The sequence below is a fragment of the Silene latifolia genome, chromosome Y (assembly GCF_048544455.1).
Source record: "Silene latifolia isolate original U9 population chromosome Y, ASM4854445v1, whole genome shotgun sequence".
In the NCBI taxonomy this organism is placed as follows: Eukaryota; Viridiplantae; Streptophyta; class Magnoliopsida; order Caryophyllales; family Caryophyllaceae; genus Silene; species Silene latifolia.
In genome coordinates, this window is record NC_133538.1 from 266129071 (window position 1) to 266149388 (window position 20318).

At 37.6% G+C, this 20318-nt stretch overlaps 1 non-coding gene across 1 annotated transcript; it reads right to left on the reverse strand.

Annotated features, from left to right (window-relative positions):
• Positions 1-8370: 8370 nt before the first annotated feature.
• On the reverse strand, positions 8371-8477 carry LOC141635158 (small nucleolar RNA R71). Its single transcript, XR_012539862.1, has one exon. It is a non-coding gene; the product is annotated as a small nucleolar RNA R71 (small nucleolar RNA).
• Between the last annotated feature and the right edge of the window lie 11841 nt (positions 8478-20318).

Genomic DNA, 20318 nt, shown 5'->3' on the forward strand with positions numbered 1-20318 from the left:
AATACAATTTCTATATACGACACCATACACGACACATGGCCATTCGGCCTAAGAAAACGTGCACAAAGGGGTGAATCACGGCCTACATGACTCACGGCCTTGGGTCACTCCTCGTAATGCGTGCTTTCGCTTAATCTTATCGAATTAAACATTGGGTCACGCACCAAAGCATGCATTAGCATAAATCGGGCCATGTTGCTTTAAACAACATGCGATTTACTACGCTCTCGCTTGCATTGGGGCACAACCGTCTAACCAAACAAGACTAAGGTTTTTGAAAGAGGTTTTGACTCGATAAAAGAAAACTAACTTGAAAATTACAACTCGATGAACAAACGATAAATTACAAGCGATAAAGCAAATAAAGAACAAACGATGCAAAACAAACGAAACAAGAAAGATCAAAGGACACGGCCAAATCACGGCCAAACCAAACATGGCTACCCTAGGTCCTAGGTCAGGTCCGTTAGTTAGATCAACTGATTGCGAAACGAGCTCGAAACAAATTAGAAAACAAGTTAGAAACAACATTGATCGATTTGAAAAGATACCTTGCAAACGCGCATTCTACACGGCCTAAAGGGGTCAAATTAGGTCAAATTCGCTAATTAATTTAACTCATCGAGTGTTAATAAGAAGGTGCTAATCACGCACTCTTATACTAGCGAGAAATTAGGTGAAAGAGCGAGATGCATTCAATTTAAGTTACAGAACCGTCGATTGATTTTAAAAGCTATGTCGAAGCACCCTAACATGTCTAATTAGGTTATTTAAATGATCGAATGTCGTCTAAATAAGTTATATGCTAACAATCAGAGGTCGTATTAACATGTAAATGGTCCAGGGGTAGGTCGAATCACACGAGAGAAGAGAGGGGTCAAAAGCGAAGAGCGAAGTCAAAAATCCGTTTTATTTATGCCCTACCTTGAACACGAGGATATGTAAACGAGACGGGGGTGTACGACCGACTGATGTAGCGGTTTCTTTCCCATCTCAAGTCAACGCGGGTGTTCATGGTGGTACTTTAACTCATACTCGGACTAAACTAGTTTCATAGTTAATTTAAACGATAAATAAAAAACGATAAACGAAATAAAACGAAACAATAAAAAAACAAACATAAAAAAACGAAATAAAGGGAAGAAAGAGGAGGATTTGATGCACCCTCAACCTACATGTATCGTTGACACCGTCTTGGGTCATAATCGATGGTAGATTTTATCTCGAGAGGCCGTCGTCGACGAGGAAACAAAGCAAACAACACGTTTTTATCGAATCTGGACAGTAACTTTCAAACAGCGATTTCTCTCTCGTTTCACGGTGAAAATTCGATTTAAAAGATGTTTTGAAAACTAGAAAGAGAGGAGAACAGATATATTAAAGCAACCCCTGCTCGTTTTGGGTTATTGGGCACGAAAAACGAGCACAAACAGAACTGGACAGACAGGAAAAAGCCGCGAAAACAGAGTGTATAACACTCTATTTTTCGAGGGAATTCGTGTACTCTCAAGGGCAATTTGGCTCGTAAATCTTTGTCTAATGTGTAGATAGATGTTTTATGGTTAATTAGGAACAAGAAACTCGAATTTTGATGGAGGTTTGAAGGAGGAACGAATTGTTTTTCGAAGAGGACACACAAACTGTTCCAGTTTGTAAGTCGGTTTTGTGGAGGGTTTTTGAGAGGCAATTAGGGTTTGTTTCTGGAGTTTAAAGCTTGTAAGTGATGGTTGTATGTATGGAGAACTTTGAGGCATGAATGTATGGTGAAGGGGTGGTATTTATAAGGAGTTAAAGTAGGTTAAAAGGGAGGAGAGGCAGAAGGGCCTGTTCGTGCATAGCTGCTGTCCAGCAGCTTTTGGGGGGTTTTCTAGGGTTTGTATGGGGGGTTTTTTTGGTGGTTAAGCTAAGGTAATATGGGTAGGATACTAGGGTATGGGTTAGGGTTAATGGGCACGGGTTTTGGTGGTATTTGGAGCGGGTTTTGGGCTTGGGATTGACACGCAAAACAGGGGGCTGCTCGTGCTTTTGTGCGGGCTGTTGGGGAGATGTTTAGGACGGGATTTGGGCCATGGTTATGGGGTTCGAACTGGGGTGGATGGGTAGAGGCTTAGGTTGGTTAGTGTACTCGAGATTCGAGCCAACTCGTAAAGAAAACGGGCTCAAATACCGAGCTATAATCGAGCTCTAAAACACGTGTTTAAAACGAGTTTTCTTCGCTTTTAAAATCGATTTTTCAAATCGATTAACATATTAAAATAAATGATTTTTCAAATCAAATATACTCATAAAAATGATTTTTCAAATCAAATATTTATTTTATTTTCAATAAAATAAACTTAAGAAAATAAATTCAAAATAAAATAAAATAAAATGAAATCACCTTAAAAAAGACTTTAATTTAAATATCATTTAAATTAAAATACTCCGTCGACAACGCTCATTCTACATCGTAAAACGAACCCAAATAATGACAATGACAACTGAATAAATACATGTGTCCTATCATCATCGGGTGTTTGTCGGGTTCTCTATAAATTCCAATATCGACGGATACGGGTATCTACAGAGCCCCCACTTTGACTGAGGCTTGGACAAGGCGAAAGTCAAAGTATACCCCAGGTCCCTCTCGACCTGAGGATTCTGCGGGTCGTTTATAGTCCATTAGACTTGCGTATATAAGCTCGCCTTGACCATAAGAAGAGATCATACCTGAAACTTCGCTGAGGATTGACTCTTGCTTCTGTTGCGTCGAATTATCATCGTTGGTCGTCGACCCATAAAGTTGCACATATGATGGATTGAGCCTTATCCTTAGGCGCCTACGTATCCGTTTCTGACGGAATCAAACCCGCGTCGTAGTTCGGCAACTGCTGACACTTGCCCAAAGTTTATCATCTGCTGGCGTTTGTCCAAAATTCGTCATCTGCTGACATTTGCCCAAAATTTATCATCTGCTGGCACTTGTCCGAATGAGACGGGACTTTCCAAGGAGGTTGCCGCCGCTTTCATCATTTGCTTTCAGCTACGGAATTCTTCCATCTCATACTCTTGTAATTGAATTGAATTCTTGGTGGATGTTATCCTTTACATCTTGATAATGGTCTCTGAAGCCAACCTTCAGAGCTCTGATTTGTGATGGCTCTAAAGTCGAAGACTTTAGAGCCCTCAGTTGAAGCATATCCTGCTATATTTGAAGCACAAAACGTACAAGCAATAATCATCACATAAGCACATTTGGATCATCGATCTTGAAATTGGATCATTTGAAAGATTGGGTCATCGACCCGAAAATTGAATTTGAAAATTTTGAATAACTGGGCCATCGACCCGAAGTTTGAATTTGACATAACTTGGAATGTTGGGCCCTCGGCCCTTCAAAAAATTGAATTTGAAATTTTGAATTTCGAAGGATTGGATCATCAACCCAAAAAGTTTTTGGAATTTTGAAATTTTGAAATTTTGAATTTTTGGAATTTTGAAATTTTTAATTTTTTTTGAAATCGAACCTTGATGGGTGGGCATGAAATACGACTCAGACACTCTGTATGACCCGTAAACAACGTGGGCGTAGCCCGCTACCGTAAAACAAAAAAAGAAACTAAAACCGTAAGTGTGCATGGGTTTTAGTTCAAATATGGACTTGTTGAGGGTAGAAATGTAAATTGGCCGTTCTGGCGCTCCCAAAAATGCGATGGATGAGCGAAATCCCGATGCATCGTGCCAAAGACTGGTGTGAACTGGGGCGGGCCTAAGAGGCGCGCGACCCAAGGCCCACACGGCTAAAACAAAAACGGCACCCTAGGGGTGTCACCCTAGGTGTTTCCTTCCCTTATACTTTCTATATATAAGGAAGAGTTGTATTGCCAAATTTATTCTGCTTTCCCTCAAACTGGTGCAAATAACATAAATCATTATGAATAATCTAGTGAGTTGATAAGTGCATATTTTATATACTTGTACCCCTCATTTTAGCTCGGTTTCTATTGTTCGTCATACTTTAATTAGTATATATTTGAGCTAATCTTGTGTTCTAGGTGTATTGTTGTGTTTGTTATGGTTTTGTAGGAATCTAAGCATTTAGAGGCTTTTTCCTACCATTTTATTCACCAAGTTCACAAAACTTGACTCAAATAGCTTCTTACGTCGTGCGAGACGTTAAACCAGCGCTTCTTGGGAGGCAACCCAAGCTTTTTATTGCTTTTATTTATTTTTGTTTTTAATTTTCTGCATTTTATTGTTTTTTGTAGATTAGTAATAAAATACTTGACTTGATAATGTTTCTTTTTGTGATTTTTAGGTGAAAATGAAGGAAGAAGAATTAAAAGAGAATATGGCACGCAGCCCCATGCCAGAACCCCGTTCGGGGACGTGGTTTTCGAAAAACGAGAATGAGTTAAAACAAATGCGGAAAAGAGTCAAGACCCAAAGAGGAGGTCAACCCCGATCGGGGTTGGGTGGCCCCGATCGGGGTCATGGTTCTGTGACTTCTTGTCCTTTGTTCTATACGGGTAAAAAAGGGTAGATTTCTTTCTATCATTCACACATACCCGACGGTACTCATTTCCTCCTTTCTCCCTCGTTTCTTCGCATTCCTTTGCTAAAGTCACAAAGAAACATTTACATCCCCCCGAATTCATGCTAGCTTGGGGGAGATTAGCAAGTCAAGAATGTTTTTAATTGCTTTGCATTTTAGTTTAGATCTTGCATCCCATTAAACATAACCTCTAGTCCTTCCTGTTTTGTGCTTTGAGCCATTTTTATGGTTTGATTGGGTGTTTTGGATAGTTGGCACATTGAGGACAATGTGATGTTTAGCTTGGGGGGAGATATTGCATTTGCATATAGTATAGTTTGCATGTAGTGTAGAAAATTTGAAATTTTTTTAGAGAAATTTTTGCTTTGTGCTAGCTTGTAACCTACTTTCCTCTTTGCTTATCCTAACAATGGCTTGTTGCTAATGATTTATTCTTTCATGTTGGGATATTAGCTACATGGGGATGTCTTGACATAGTAGGTGGGAGATGGAGAATGAACCAAATAGGCTTGATCTTGACGATTGGCAAGCTACAAGATGGTAAGGTAGAGCCTCTCTTTGACCGATGCATCCATATCCGGTCTCTCTTAGGTGAGTGTAGGTCTCCTTATGATGTGTGTTACATCAAAAACGCACAAGTATGGTCTTCATGTCATCTCTTGGTAAGCATGCATTCACTTGTTATAGCATTTTGGAGCCATTCACATGAATATAATTGCCTTTTTGACCCCTTTCATAAACATTTTTCCTAGCTACATTATAACTTGCCTACCCTTGTTGAGCTAGTAGCTTTGTTTGGTTTTGCTTGGGTGCTCAATTGGGATTTGTTTCAAAGTTTGAATATCATGTGAGCTTGGCCTTAATGCTCAAGAAAAAAAAGAAGAGAAATGAAAAAGTTGAAGTGATGAAATTGGAAAATGAAAGAAAAATGAAAAAAATGAAGATGGAAAAAAAAATGAAGAAATGAGAAAAAGCATGAAAATGAAAAAAAAAAAAGTATGCATTGAAAAAAAGAGAAGAAGAAAAGATGTGAGAAATTCTCAAGCATTATTCATATATTTTGGAGGATTTTCTCATGGTTTGAATTGCAAAATTGGGTTGGAATTGGGATTGAGCACCTTTACAATTTGGTAGTTGCTAGCTTGACTTAGCTCCACATTACCATAATTCATTTGTTCCCCCTTCTTACCCATGTTTATTTGCCTTCTTCCTACCCATTTGGCTTCTTTATCATGCTTACATTTGATTGTTTTTGCTTGCTAGTTTTGATTGTTTACCATATTAGATTGCGGGCACATTATTATAGGTCGAGGATAGTTGAGTGTTTTTCACAAGATTGTCCTTTCACATAAAAAGAGTTTGAGTGCCCCGTGAGAGTCCATAAGTCAAAAGATCACGCAAGAGCTTAAAGGTTTATTCAAAGTTTTCTATGCCACGCCGTCGTGTAAATCTCATCCATGTCTTGCTTTATCCCTTGCCCATGTTGTTTCGGGTTTTTAAATCATTATGCTTAGCTTGTTAGGATATTGCATTTAATGGGATATGGTTTCTTGCTTGAGGACAAGCAAGGGTTTAGCTTGGGGGAGTTTGATAAGTGCATATTTTATATACTTGTACCCCTCATTTTAGCTCGGTTTCTATTGTTCGTCATACTTTAATTAGTATATATTTGAGCTAATCTTGTGTTCTAGGTGTATTGTTGTGTTTGTTACGGTTTTGTAGGAATCTAAGCATTTAGAGGCTTTTTCCTACCATTTTATTCACCAAGTTCACTAAGCTAAACAAGGCCTAACATTGGACTAGCATGGGAGTGTTTGGATGGGTGTTTGCATGAAGATTTGTTGGATTGAAGTGAGAATTGCAAATGTTGCCAACAATCAAAGTCAAGCCCAACTTCAAAGTCCAAGTCAAGGTGGAAAAGATAGGATTCCAAGCTACCTAGGATGCCAAGAATTAAGGTCTTAACCGGGTGATTAATCGCACAATTAATCACCAACATTGGATACCATTTGCAATTAAGAGAGGAATTAAGAGAAATAACACGGAGACACACGACCCCGATCGGGGCCATGCAACCCCGATCGGGGCCATAGTCATCTTGGCTTTTACGTTATGCTCTCCTCTCCTATAAATAGGAGAGGTGTTCCGAGGTCTTAGGCATCCAATTTCACGTCCCATTTCCATCTTAGAATAGCCTCAAGCTTTATAATTCTCTCATTAGTTTTCATATTTTGTTTTCAATATTGTTAAGCATTTGGTTCTTAAACATTTGGTTATTTTATACATTCAAGCATTTGGTTACAATTTGTTCTTCTATACAAGTTATTCTCTATTAAGGTATTCTTATTTCTAGTTTGCAATTTACATTACTAATCTAGTTACCACATAGTTTACAATTAAGTACTTCATTTTACATTAGCAATATTCCTTTTACATGTTATACTATCAAATCCATATAAATCATACAACCATGTTTAGCATTTCTTATAATTTAGTTTGCAACTTACATTTTAGTATGAGTAGCTAATTCTCTTGGTCTAAGGGCTAGGGGAGCCATGCAATAATCAAATATGTAACATGATAAAATAAATTAACAATAATATTGTTCATATTGCTTCTATCACATGCTTGTGCCACAATGTTTAATCTTTGTTTAGGGCCTTATTCAATTGATTAAGTTAGTTTATTCGTTCTATAAGTCGAGAGGCACGGAATTGAATTAGACTAAGCATGCATAGTAGGACGACCTAGTCATGGACGAGAGTTTCTCTAGGACCCGGTCTATGGTTGATGCTAATATCGTAAGATGGGTATCTTTAAGCCTAAGCAATTGACAATGTTGTTAGTACCAAGTTTATCATGATCATATGTTTATCTTTGCATGTGTGACCCGAACCCCTTAGACTCTCTTTTATTATATAATTTTACATCATTATTATTATCATTCATCAAACAACCAAACCAAACCAAATCGTAATCGACCTTGATAAAAATCTACCCATAGCAATTCACGAAGTAATTCCCGTTTCCTTGTGTTCGACCCCTATTGCTACATTAACTTGTTGTTTAGGGAATTTATCTTTGCATAGGTACGCGATAAGCCTATCAAATTTTGGCGCCGTTGCCGGGGAAACGGTTTTATTGCTTTTTGAATTGTCGATTTTTATCTTGTTTTCCTTTGTCTTGGGGAACACTTGTTCCTTAAGACCGTTACTTATCACTTCTCTAGAAATTGTTGTCTTATGCCCAGGTCCTCTCGAAGTGGAGAATTGCTTTCACCGGATTCCGATCCCGAGAAAACATTTAGGAGAAGACGACGTTTTTGGAGGGAAGTGAAAGAAGCCACCTCACCCGTACAAGTTGAAAGTGCTAGAAAGTCTTACTTAGACGATCTAGAGGTTCTTGAAGAAGAGGAGGTTTCAAATTCATCATCTCCACCACCATCACCATCTACTATCAAAAAGATGGTAAAACTTTCCGATCATTCAAAGCCCACCGCGGCCATGCTTCCGGCCGGAATCACAACCACTCAAATCACCGCGCCGGACTTCGAGATCAAACCGGCTTTCATTAGCCTTGTGGAGAGAAAGCAATTTGGAGGAAGTCCTTTGGAGGATCCCAATTTGCATGTGCAAAACTTTTGTGACTATTGCTCCATGATCCGTCAAACGGGCGTCACCCAAGCCCAAATAAGGGAAATACTTTTCCCTTTCTCTTTGAAGGACAAGGCTAAGCTTTGGATCAATAGCCTTGACCGCACCGCCATGGGAATCACCAATTGGGAGACATTGGCTCTTGCTTTTTACCAAAAGTTTTTTCCACCGGAGAAAACTCAAACTTTGAGGAGCCAAATCACCGGATTCCGTCAACAAGCTCTTGAGAGCTTATATGAGGCTTGGGAGAGGTACAAAGAGCTTCAAAGACAATGCCCACACCATGGGCTAGATGATTGGTTTCTTGCAATAACATTCTACAATGGATGTTGTGCCGAGTCCCGAAGGATTCTTGATTCCGCCAACAATGGGCGATTTGATCAAATTGACACCGACCTTGCTCATGCCACGATCGAATCTATGGCGGTCCATGATGCCCAATATGTCAATTCCCGAGTTGTGCCATCTAAAGGTAAAGAAGAATCCTCTAACAACTCTGTCTTGTTAGCTCAAATTGCCTTGCTTCAACAACAATTGGCGGAAAGAGATGCTAAAGATTCCATCCAACAACTCAATGTTGTATCTTCAACAAGCCAAATCATTGTTTGTGACGGTTGTGGAGGTGCGGGTCATTATGCCGCTCATTGCCGAGCCCCCATTGAAGAGGTAAATGCTTTTCAAGCTTTAAGACAAAGTTTATATCCACCGGGTACATTTTCCAACACTTATAACCCAAATACAAAATTTCACCCGAACTTGTCTTACAATAGCAACAATGTGCTTAACCCTCAACCCCCACCACAACAAAATGCCTATGTTCCTCAACAACAAAAGTATGTCCCTCCACCGGGTTATCAAAATCAACAAAGGCCCCCACAAAACAACTACCAACAAAATCCACCACAAAATGGCCAACAAAACAATCAAGGAGTTGGTAAGCTAGAGGGCATGATAATCCAAATGCAAAGGGAATTGTTGGCTCAAATTCAAAAAAATGATCAAGCTCATAGTGCCGCGGTCAAGATGTTGGAACAACAAGTGGCTCAATTAGCCGCTTCTAGCTCTCAAAGGAAGAATGGTCAACTACCTCCCCAAGGTGAGCAACCACATGAAACCGTTAATTCTATTTCATTGAGAAGTGGTTCAAGCTATGATGGGCCATCCATGACTTTGGATGAAGAGATGGTTGTTAAAAAGGCTAAGCTTGGGGGAAATGACAAAAGGAAGGCTAGTGAAGAGCCTATTGTTAAAGATCGTGTGCCATTTCCTCACCGGTTGTTGATGCTAAAGAGGAAGAGCAAGCTTGATGCCAAGAATGTTGAGTCTCCTATGCCCAAAGAAAGTGATGAGGTAATTGTTGAATAAGTCTCTCCTAATGCTAAGGTGAGTGATGCCGTTCCAACAAAGGTGAGTATTCCCAATGAGAATGAGAAAGATGTGGAGGATGCTCCTCCCAAGGAAGTTGTTCAAGTACCATTTCCCCATCGTCTAGCAAAGCACAAGGAGGAAGGTAAGTTTGCTAAATTTTTGGATGTTTGTAAGAATTTGCAAGTCACCATCCCATTTATGGAATTGATTACCCAAGTCCCTTCTTATGCAAAGTTTATGAAGGAAATTCTCTCAAAGAAGCGATCCTTCAATGAGGTTGAGACCATTGCTTTCACCGAAGAGTGTAGTGCACTCTTACAAAATATGTCTCCCCCGAAACTTAAGGACCCCGGTAGCTATTCTATTCCTTGCACTATAGGCAAATATACCATTGATAAGGCCCTTTGCGACCTAGGTGCTAGTGTAAGTGTAATACCCGGTTATTTAATATGATATTATATTAGGCCGAGTTACCAGCTGGGTCGTGTAGTGTATTTGTGACTCGGGTAATTATGTGACTCGGGTTTTAATTAATCTAACTAGGCTAGACCCGTATCGTCTTAATAGCACCTATCCTATATGTATAACCCATCTAACCAAACCCTAGTCTCCCTATCACCATATTCATTTTAACCATGAGAAAAGAGAGAAAAGAGAGAAGAGGGAGCCGTGTGTGAAGGGAGCCGCGTGAGGCATTGCGAGGCGATTTCTCAGCCTATTCTCATCCTATTTCGTAAGTAGACTATCCTATTACCTCTTTATTCAATTATTAGCATAATTATAGTAGTATTGGGATAATTTTCGTAACCCTAGAATTGGTTTGGGGTTTTTTGATTATAAATTGTATGAGATAAATGAATGGAATAGTTACAGCAATTTACAGATTCGTTGGTCTGTGTTATTTGAGTGTTTTACCTGTCTTAAAGTCGTGGGATGCAAAAAGTTAAAGAAGAGACTCATGTTTATTCCAAGTCTAGTTTATGCCTGTGAAAATTGGTAGCATTTCACCGTGTAGTGTTTCCTGAAGAAATTATTTGTGAACGTCTATCTAAAAAGTCCGCGAATCAGTAGAGGCTGAAAGATTACTTCTAAACCATAATTTAGATATTGAATTGGTGCTGGTTCTTTTTCATATATTTAATTTAAAGAGTTTAGATGAGTTAGGCGTTGGTTTTACTTAGAAATCATTTGTCAAACTCGTTTTATGAATCAATACTTTTTATGCGACGGTTTCTGTCAGTTTTTGGAAATCAGTCTGAAAACCCTTGATAAGTTTGGAATTTGAGAAAAACATGTTCGATATAATTTGTAGCTAAGACTCATGGGGTTCCAATTCAATTGGCCTTGCATCAATTCGAATTTTCTGGAATTAGTTATTCATTTTATACCGAGTCTGCCATGTGCAGGAAAATCAGGAAAAGTCGTGTTTGTTCTTTAAGTTGATATTCCTATTAAATTACGATGAGTCTAGGTTATGTGAATGATTAATTGACTGAGTAGGTGGTAATTATACATAATTATGTTATGTAGGTGATGGATATGTGAAGGATCATAACTGATTGCTTGTGCGTGCTTGGATTGCGAAAAGGTAGGGAAATACACTTGACTTATTATCGTTGTTGTTGAATTGTGTTGACTTGTTTGTGTTTCATATCACCAAACTGTGAACGTTGACGTGATTCGTGGTTGTTGATCCATGTTATGATTCATATCCTGGAATGTGCTTGACTGAATTGATCGTATTGAGTATATTATCACAACATTCGGAACCAAGCATGATTCTATGATTTACCAGTTCAATGATATACATATTGTGTTGCATTAATTTCTTGAGCATTCATATGCATTGGAGATGGAGGATGTTGTAGTGACGTGGTGTGGTGATGATGATGTTGTGATAAGGCCCAGGCGGGTTCTGCAGGACTTGCCCTGGTGTCCTCAGCTGCGAGCTGGCAGATCGGCTACGGTCGATATATAGTCTAGGGGGATCGGTATGGTGGGCGTTCGGGTTATGAGATATGAGTTGAGATGGAGGTGGAGGTGACGGAGGAGCATGCATATCATATTTTGTTGTTTCATTGTATTCCCTACTCAACCTCGTGGTTGACCCTGTGTATTTGTGAACACCTGTGATGACCCAAATATTGGCGAGCAGACTTGACAGGTTTATGAGATAGGATGGGAGCTTGATGGGCGTGAGACACTGGATCAGAAGACTTAGTAGCTAGATCATCATTTAGAAGACTTTCACTTTTATTTATGTTAGTTCTTTGTAATTTGATGTAAATGAGGTTTTGAAAAAAAAAGTTAAGTTAAAGAAATTATGTAATTTGCCTTGGAGTTTAATTTGTTATTCACTACCTCGGGAAACCGAGATGGTAACAGTCCGGTTTATTAGGGAATGTCTTGCTAGAGGCTCCTTTATAAATCGGGGTGTTACAAAGTGGTATCAGAGCGAACGATCCTCAGGCCTAAACCAATGAACCCAATGAACGTAGGATGTGTCTATATAAAATGAACCCATGGGAATAAACTTTTAGGAGCTCACAGTGCGGTTAAGAAGGCGCCCTTAATGCGTGCTCTTTTGCCCTCTCAGTTTTGAACCAGGTAACCCGAGAGAAATTTAGTGAATGGGGTAGTTAGAAGGAAAAATCTTGGATATAATCGAGTTGATGTATACCTTGAGACCCATATATTCTAACCATGCCGCAGGACAACGTTACGGTAAGTATTTTGTATGAATGATGACGTGATCATATGATGTTGTGGAGATGAGAAATAAATTTTCGTGTTCAGGTTGATAATCAATGAAGTGTTGGATTGTGGTAATCGTGAGCGTAGAAATAATTGCGAATTGATGATATTTATCTGGATGGATGTTGAATGATGCGTCAATAGTACTATTATGTCTAATGATATGCGGTTATGTGATCCCGAAGCCATGCTAGTATAGTATTGTGATAGTAATCTGAAACACTATTGAATTGCATGTTTCTAGTCATAGCAATCGTGATTTAGATGTCAGGAGTAGATCGAGATGCGAAGGGATTCTATGGGATAGATTTTTATGTAAGTACAAAGTGTGAGATTTAAGTTGGGATGGGTTAGTATACATAGCATGCTCATAAGAGCTTGTAACATAGTAAAGAATGACCTAGTGCGGAAACTCGTTTTGTTTGATTTTACTCTTTAATTGACCTTACTGCCATTTCTTTTCTGTTTATTGCCTATGGATGAAAATTTTATGAGAGATAGCCTCGTGAGTTAGTGTTCATTTGGCGTTGGTTTCATGCTTATAGGATATACGGATTAGGAGTAATAAATATTTTAGTGGGCTGTGGTCAGAAAGTTCTTGTGCAGTGATGTTTTGACCAATGATTTTGTAAAAATCCTCATTTAAATTCTATTAATAATTTTTGCATAATTCCAACTCCATCGATCAGAATATTCGCATATGTTTTCAAATTGATAAGTCACGAAAATTCTTGATGTCTCTATATTAAATGGTAAGTTTTGCAAACTGACCCAAGTTTCGGACCAATTGCTGTCACATACTTGTTTGGACCAACTGAGTTGTAAAATCCTTTAAAAATTGAATTCTTGAGGTTTGGACCTCATTCTTTTTCTCACGAATTATTAACTCTCTGTATGTTATAAAAAATAATATAACTCAAGTTTTCGTTGAACGGTTATTTATTCGTGATTTTTGGAAGTTACAACGTGAATCATAACTTTAAAATGTGAATTCTATGTTGAGTTTTCATACAGTTGTTCGATTATTTCATGAGCCTTATTAATGTGAAATTATAGTGTCCTTATATGATGATAGTAGCACACATATTAATTGGTTATGTATATTAACAAGTGATAAAAAACTAAAGTTTAGTTTATAACATTGTTGGCATGATAGTATGAGTGAAATTGAATAGCTTAATTTGATTCTTAATCGAGGGTGAAATATTTTATACGAGTCCAGTTGTTTGCATATTTTATGCTTGGCATGTTATAATATCTCTGGTGTGTTCATCATATTTGTATAGTGGTCGGATATATATAAATATAAAACTATATTGTCATATCTTGGTAAAGTTGGTGGCGTTAAATGTTAACTTGATTGTTCTAATATACTCGCATGAATATTTATAATAATTATGTTTAAATGTTTACACATGGATGGTAGTAATGAGTATGTCTAAATGTTCACACATGTAGGATGTCATCTGAGTTCTAATGTCTTTTATGTGAGTCTGTGTGCCTATAGTTATACTTATTACTTTCATTGCATTAATTTATTTCAGTTGAACCTAAACTTATGATATGATAATAAAATAGTGTTGTTGTTCCTTATTGGATATGTTCATAGTTGTATTGTCATGAAATGCTAAGGTGATTGTTGCAATTGTCACGATATTTGAAATATAGTTGATATAGTTACGATATAGTTACGATATTTGAAATATATTCTCGAACCGTCGAATTATAATGAGATAACCCTTTGATGATTCACATGTCATGCGTATGTTTAAATGATAGTCGTTATAGTTACGTTTAATTGAGCAGCGAGTTGCCTATTTGTTCAAACCGTGCAAACCGGAGAACTTGTTCACCTTACTAATCTTTTGTCATAGATAATGTTTTACAAGTTATATGATGGTATATGTACATGTTCAAGTTGTTTATGCGATATCTTTTATTTTTCTTTGAAAATGAATTATCTTGAGTTGATGGATACAATTGAATGGTATGGTTGCTAAAATGTTAAATATATGTGTGATATGGAAGTAATTTTGTTGTTATTGTGAATCATATAACTATTAATACTCAATTGTAATTTCAGTTGTTTGACTTCTACATTATTAAGTTAATTAATCATGACGCACAGTCGATGGTTCCGTAAGGAGTTTAACTGGGAATTTTATAGTGTGCCTCCGATCTAAACTAATAATCTTCTTATATTGACTATATGGTTAGACTCTTGTCTAGTTCTTATGACGTGATAAATCGTTTTAAAATTTAACATGTAATTGAGTTGGTACTTATACTTTTGTGTGACCATGCAACCTGTGATAAATAGATCTGTAATAAAGAGGTAATATTTTGATTGAACACAGTTAATTTGTAGTTACTTGCTTTACATTATGGTACGAATCGTATGCTTTGATGAGACGTCACCAGGGAATGTGTACCATCTAAAAGGTCTCGATTAAATCTTTGTAGTCGTGTTAGCCGTGAATATAAGCGAGTAAAGAAGTGCAACTAAAATCCTGATGTTGAGGTAATAGTCGTTCATTAGTAAAGATAGGACTGAAATGAATAAGATGAACCTGTAAATTACGATATATGAGTCGACACCTAAGCTTGTATTGTTTGAAGTAATTGAGTTAAGTTTACCTGATATTGAGTTAAATGGATTCTATGGACGGCTCTGTTATAAGATTTATGTTAAGAAAGCTATTCACCGTCCAGTATGAAAGTAAAAGTTTTGAAAATGAAGTTAAATTTTGTCGTGTGAGTATAAATTCAGAATGAGATTTCCAGCCAGTGTCTGGTTGTATGGTTTCATGATATTTGCTAGTCTGGAGAAATGAAGCTAGAACGGAGTCACAAATTAGTGGGTTAATTTGGTCATGTTGTCCGTTCATGTAGTGAATTGGTGGGTTGTGGTTAGTTACGAATGTCAAAACGGGAAATGTAATGTGGTGATTTAAGTGAGTTATGTGTTAACATGGTATGTTGAAATTGGTGTAGTTAAATACATTTAATCTTTTATGTCATTGTGTTGGGTGCAGTTTAAATATATTTAACACCAAGAACGAAGTTTTATGTATGATAGTCTTGTATGTTAACTTTCCAATATCGCTGTTTACTCGCTTGATTGACTCGACCAATAAGTTTGTAAAATTTGCCAATCAATGTGCGTTCGTCATTCGTGAATAAATCCCAAACCTTTTGTTATGAGGATTAAAAATATTTCTAGGATGATAAGTGCTGCGAAACTGGTTGTCTTCATTTTATGGGTGATTCTGTGTCTTGACCTAAATCGGTACAGTTATTAGGAAAGTCAGACAGGACCTATTAGGTTACAAATTTTCATAAATCGATTTATTAAGTTTTGACCCTAATTCTTTTCTTATGTTGATTGATTCCCTATGTTTCTAAGGTATGAGATTACAATGATTAGTAAAATGAATAATTACTAATGATTTTTACTGGTAACCTTGTAAAGCATTGTTCCATTCATAATTTGATTATTCACATGAATAAATGTTACCAATATTTCTTCGAAAATATGCTGCCACGAGAATACGCCGGATAGGATTATCGTGGTATGTTACGTTAGTGATCTTGCGTAGTAACCTTGATGAAACGATGTTATTTGACATGAACCATATGTGAGCACCTAGGCATCTTCATCTTTGTAACCTGAGTAGTAATGTATAAATTAGATTGACAAGCAGATCCTGTGAATGTTATTGCATGTATTGATTGATATGAAGAGTGTTTAGATTAATACTGAAATGTCTTAAGTTATTCAACGTGGCTTTTGCTCCGATCCGTGGCGATGTGCTGTAGCAGCAGTAACTGTAGCTTTCTTGAGAGAGCCTGTATATTGATTGTCTTTAGTAGGGATTAGTAACTTGAGCGTGAGTTGTGAATCTTTTATCCTCTTTCAGTTGTTAGCAGTAGTTTGAGGACTTTTGTTATAATAATGAAGGTTACGGGGACGTAACCATGTTTAAGGAGGGTAGGATTGTAAAATCTTTATACTTTCATGTGTGATTTCTCAGTTTGGCTATATTGGTTATGCGTTGTGTGGGTTATGTTGGAGTGTTACATGATGTGTTTCTGTTATGGTTAAACTTCGGGGACGAAGATTATTTTAAGGAGGGTGGAATGTAATACTGCGTTTAATATTCAATTTGGTGGGTGCCTTACATACTTTTGTATATGCGTTTCATAATTCGTTTGCGTTAGTTGGTAGAGAGGGTAAACTTCGGGACGAAGTTTCTTTTAAGGAGGGTAGACTTTAATACCCGGTTATTTAATATGATATTATATTAGGCCGAGTTACCAGCTGGGTCGTGTAGTGTATTTGTGACTCGGGTAATTATGTGACTCGGGTTTTAATTAATCTAACTAGGCTAGACCCGTATCGTCTTAATAGCACCTATCCTATATGTATAACCCATCTAACCAAACCCTAGTCTCCCTATCACCATATTCATTTTAACCATGAGAAAAGAGAGAAAAGAGAGAAGGGGGAGCCGTGTGTGAAGGGAGCCGCGTGAGGCATTGCGAGGCGATTTCTCAGCCTATTCTCATCCTATTTCGTAAGTAGACTATCCTATTACCTCTTTATTCAATTATTAGCATAATTATAGTAGTATTGGGATAATTTTCGTAACCCTAGAATTGGTTTGGGGGTTTTTGATTATAAATTGTATGAGATAAATGAATGGAATAGTTACAGCAATTTACAGATTCGTTGGTCTGTGTTATTTGAGTGTTTTACCTGTCTTAAAGTCGTGGGATGCAAAAAGTTAAAGAAGAGACTCATGTTTATTCCAAGCCTAGTTTATGCCTGTGAAAATTGGTAGCATTTCACCGTGTAGTGTTTCCTGAAGAAATTATTTGTGAACGTCTATCTAAAAAGTCCGCGAATCAGTAGAGGCTGAAAGATTACTTCTAAACCATAATTTAGATATTGAATTGGTGCTGGTTCTTTTTCATATATTTAATTTAAAGAGTTTAGATGAGTTAGGCGTTGGTTTTACTTAGAAATCATTTGTCAAACTCGTTTTATGAATCAATACTTTTTATGCGACGGTTTCTGTCAGTTTTTGGAAATCAGTCTGAAAACCCTTGATAAGTTTGGAATTTGAGAAAAACATGTTCGATATAATTTGTAGCTAAGACTCATGGGGTTCCAATTCAATTGGCCTTGCATCAATTCGAATTTTCTGGAATTAGTTATTCATTTTATACCGAGAGTCCTGCCATGTGCGGAAAATCGGGAAAAGTCGTGTTTGTTCTTTAAGTTGATATTCCTATTAAATTACGATGAGTCTAGGTTATGTGAATGATTAATTGACTGAGTAGGTGGTAATTATACATAATTATGTTATGTAGGTGATGGATATGTGAAGGATCATAACTGATTGCTTGTGCGTGCTTGGATTGCGAAAAGGTAGGGAAATACACTTGACTTATTATCGTTGTTGTTGAATTGTGTTGACTTGTTTGTGTTTCATATCACCAAACTGTGAACGTTGACGTGATTCGTGGTTGTTGATCCATGTTATGATTCATATCCTGGAATGTGCTTGACTGAATTGATCGTATTGAGTATATTATCACAACATTCGATGAACCGCATGATTCTATGATTTACCAGTTCAATGATATACATATTGTGTTGCATTAATTTCTTGAGCATTCATATGCATTGGAGATGGAGGATGTTGTAGTGACGTGGTGTGGTGATGATGATGTTGTGATAAGGCCCAGGCGGGTTCTGCAGGACTTGCCCTGGTGTCCTCAGCTGCGAGCTGGCAGATCGGCTACGGTCGATATATAGTCTACCGGGGATCGGTATGGCTGGGCGTTCCGTGTTATGAGATATGAGTTGAGATGGAGGTGGAGGTGACGGAGGAGCATGCATATCATATTTTGTTGTTTCATTGTATTCCCTACTCAACCTCGTGGTTGACCCTGGTGTTGTTTGCTTTGTAGGTGACGATGCTAAGGGCACTATTGCTAAGAGTGCCAAGAAGAAGAAAGGGAAGTTTTATTTGAAGAATTTCAAATGGTTGCGGAATGCAAAGATAGCTTTGCAATGGAGCTTGGTTGGTGGCAAGCTCAATAAACAAACTTGACTCAAATAGCTTCTTACGTCGTGCGAGACGTTAAACCAGCGCTTCTTGGGAGGCAACCCAAGCTTTTTATTGCTTTTATTTATTTTTGTTTTTAATTTTCTGCATTTTATTGTTTTTTGTAGATTAGTAATAAAATACTTGACTTGATAATGTTTCTTTTTGTGATTTTTAGGTGAAAATGAAGGAAGAAGAATTAAAAGAGAATATGGCACGCAGCCCCATGCCAGAACCCCGTTCGGGGACGTGGTTTTCGAAAAACGAGAATGAGTTAAAACAAATGCGGAAAAGAGTCAAGACCCAAAGAGGAGGTCAACCCCGATCGGGGTTGGGTGGCCCCGATCGGGGTCATGGTTCTGTGACTTCTTGGCCTTTGTTCTATACGGGTAAAAAAGGGTAGATTTCTTTCTATCATTCACACATACCCGATGGTACTCATTTCCTCCTTTCTCCCTCGTTTCTTCGCATTCCTTTGCTAAAGTCACAAAGAAACATTTACATCCCCCCGAATTCATGCTAGCTTGGGGGAGATTAGCAAGTCGAGAATGTTTTTAATTGCTTTGCATTTTAGTTTAGATCTTGCATCCCATTAAACATAACCTCTAGTCCTTCCTGTTTTGTGCTTTGAGCCATTTTTATGGTTTGATTGGGTGTTTTGGATAGTTGGCACATTGAGGACAATGTGATGTTTAGCTTGGGGGGAGATATTGCATTTGCATATAGTATAGTTTGCATGTAGTGTAGAAAATTTGAAATTTTTTGAGAGAAATTTTTGCTTTGTGCTAGCTTGTAACCTACTTTCCTCTTTGCTTATCCTAACAATGGCTTGTTGCTAATGATTTATTCTTTCATGTTGGGATATTAGCTACATGGGGATGTCTTGACATAGTAGGTGGGAGATGGAGAATGAACCAAATAGGCTTGATCTTGACGATTGGCAAGCTACAAGATGGTAAGGTAGAGCCTCTCTTTGACCGATGCATCCATATCCGGTCTCTCTTAGGTGAGTGTAGGTCTCCTTATGATGTGTGTTACATCAAAACGCACAAGTATGGTCTTCATGTCATCTCTTGGTAAGCATGCATTCACTTGTTATAGCATTTTGGAGCCATTCACATGAATATAATTGCCTTTTTGACCCCTTTCATAAACATTTTTCCTAGCTACATTATAACTTGCCTACCCTTGTTGAGCTAGTAGCTTTGTTTGGTTTTGCTTGGGTGCTCAATTGAGATTTGTTTCAAAGTTTGAATATCATGTGAGCTTGGTCTTAATGCTCAAGAAAAAAAAGAAGAGAAATGAAAAAGTTGAAGTGATGAAATTGGAAAATGAAAGAAAAATGAAAAAAATGAAGATGGAAAAAAAAATGAAGAAATGAGAAAAAGCATGAAAATGAAAAAAAAAAAAAAGTATGCATTGAAAAAAAAAGAAGAAGAAAAGATGTGAGAAATTCTCAAGCATTATTCATATATTTTGGAGGATTTTCTCATGATTTGAATTGCAAAATTGGGTTGGAATTGGGATTGAGCACCTTTACAATTTGGTAGTTGCTAGCTTGACTTAGCTCCACATTACCATAATTCATTTGTTCCCCCTTCTTACCCATGTTTATTTGCCTTCTTCCTACCCATTTGGCTTCTTTATCATGCTTACATTTGATTGTTTTGGCTTGCTAGTTTTGATTGTTTACCATATTAGATTGCGGGCACATTATTATAGGTCGAGGATAGTTGAGTGTTTTTCACAAGATTGTCCTTTCACATAAAAAGAGTTTGAGTGCCCCGTGAGAGTCCATAAGTCAAAAGATCACGCAAGAGCTTAAAGGTTTATTCAAAGTTTTCTATGCCACGCCGTCGTGTAAATCTCATCCATGTCTTGCTTTATCCCTTG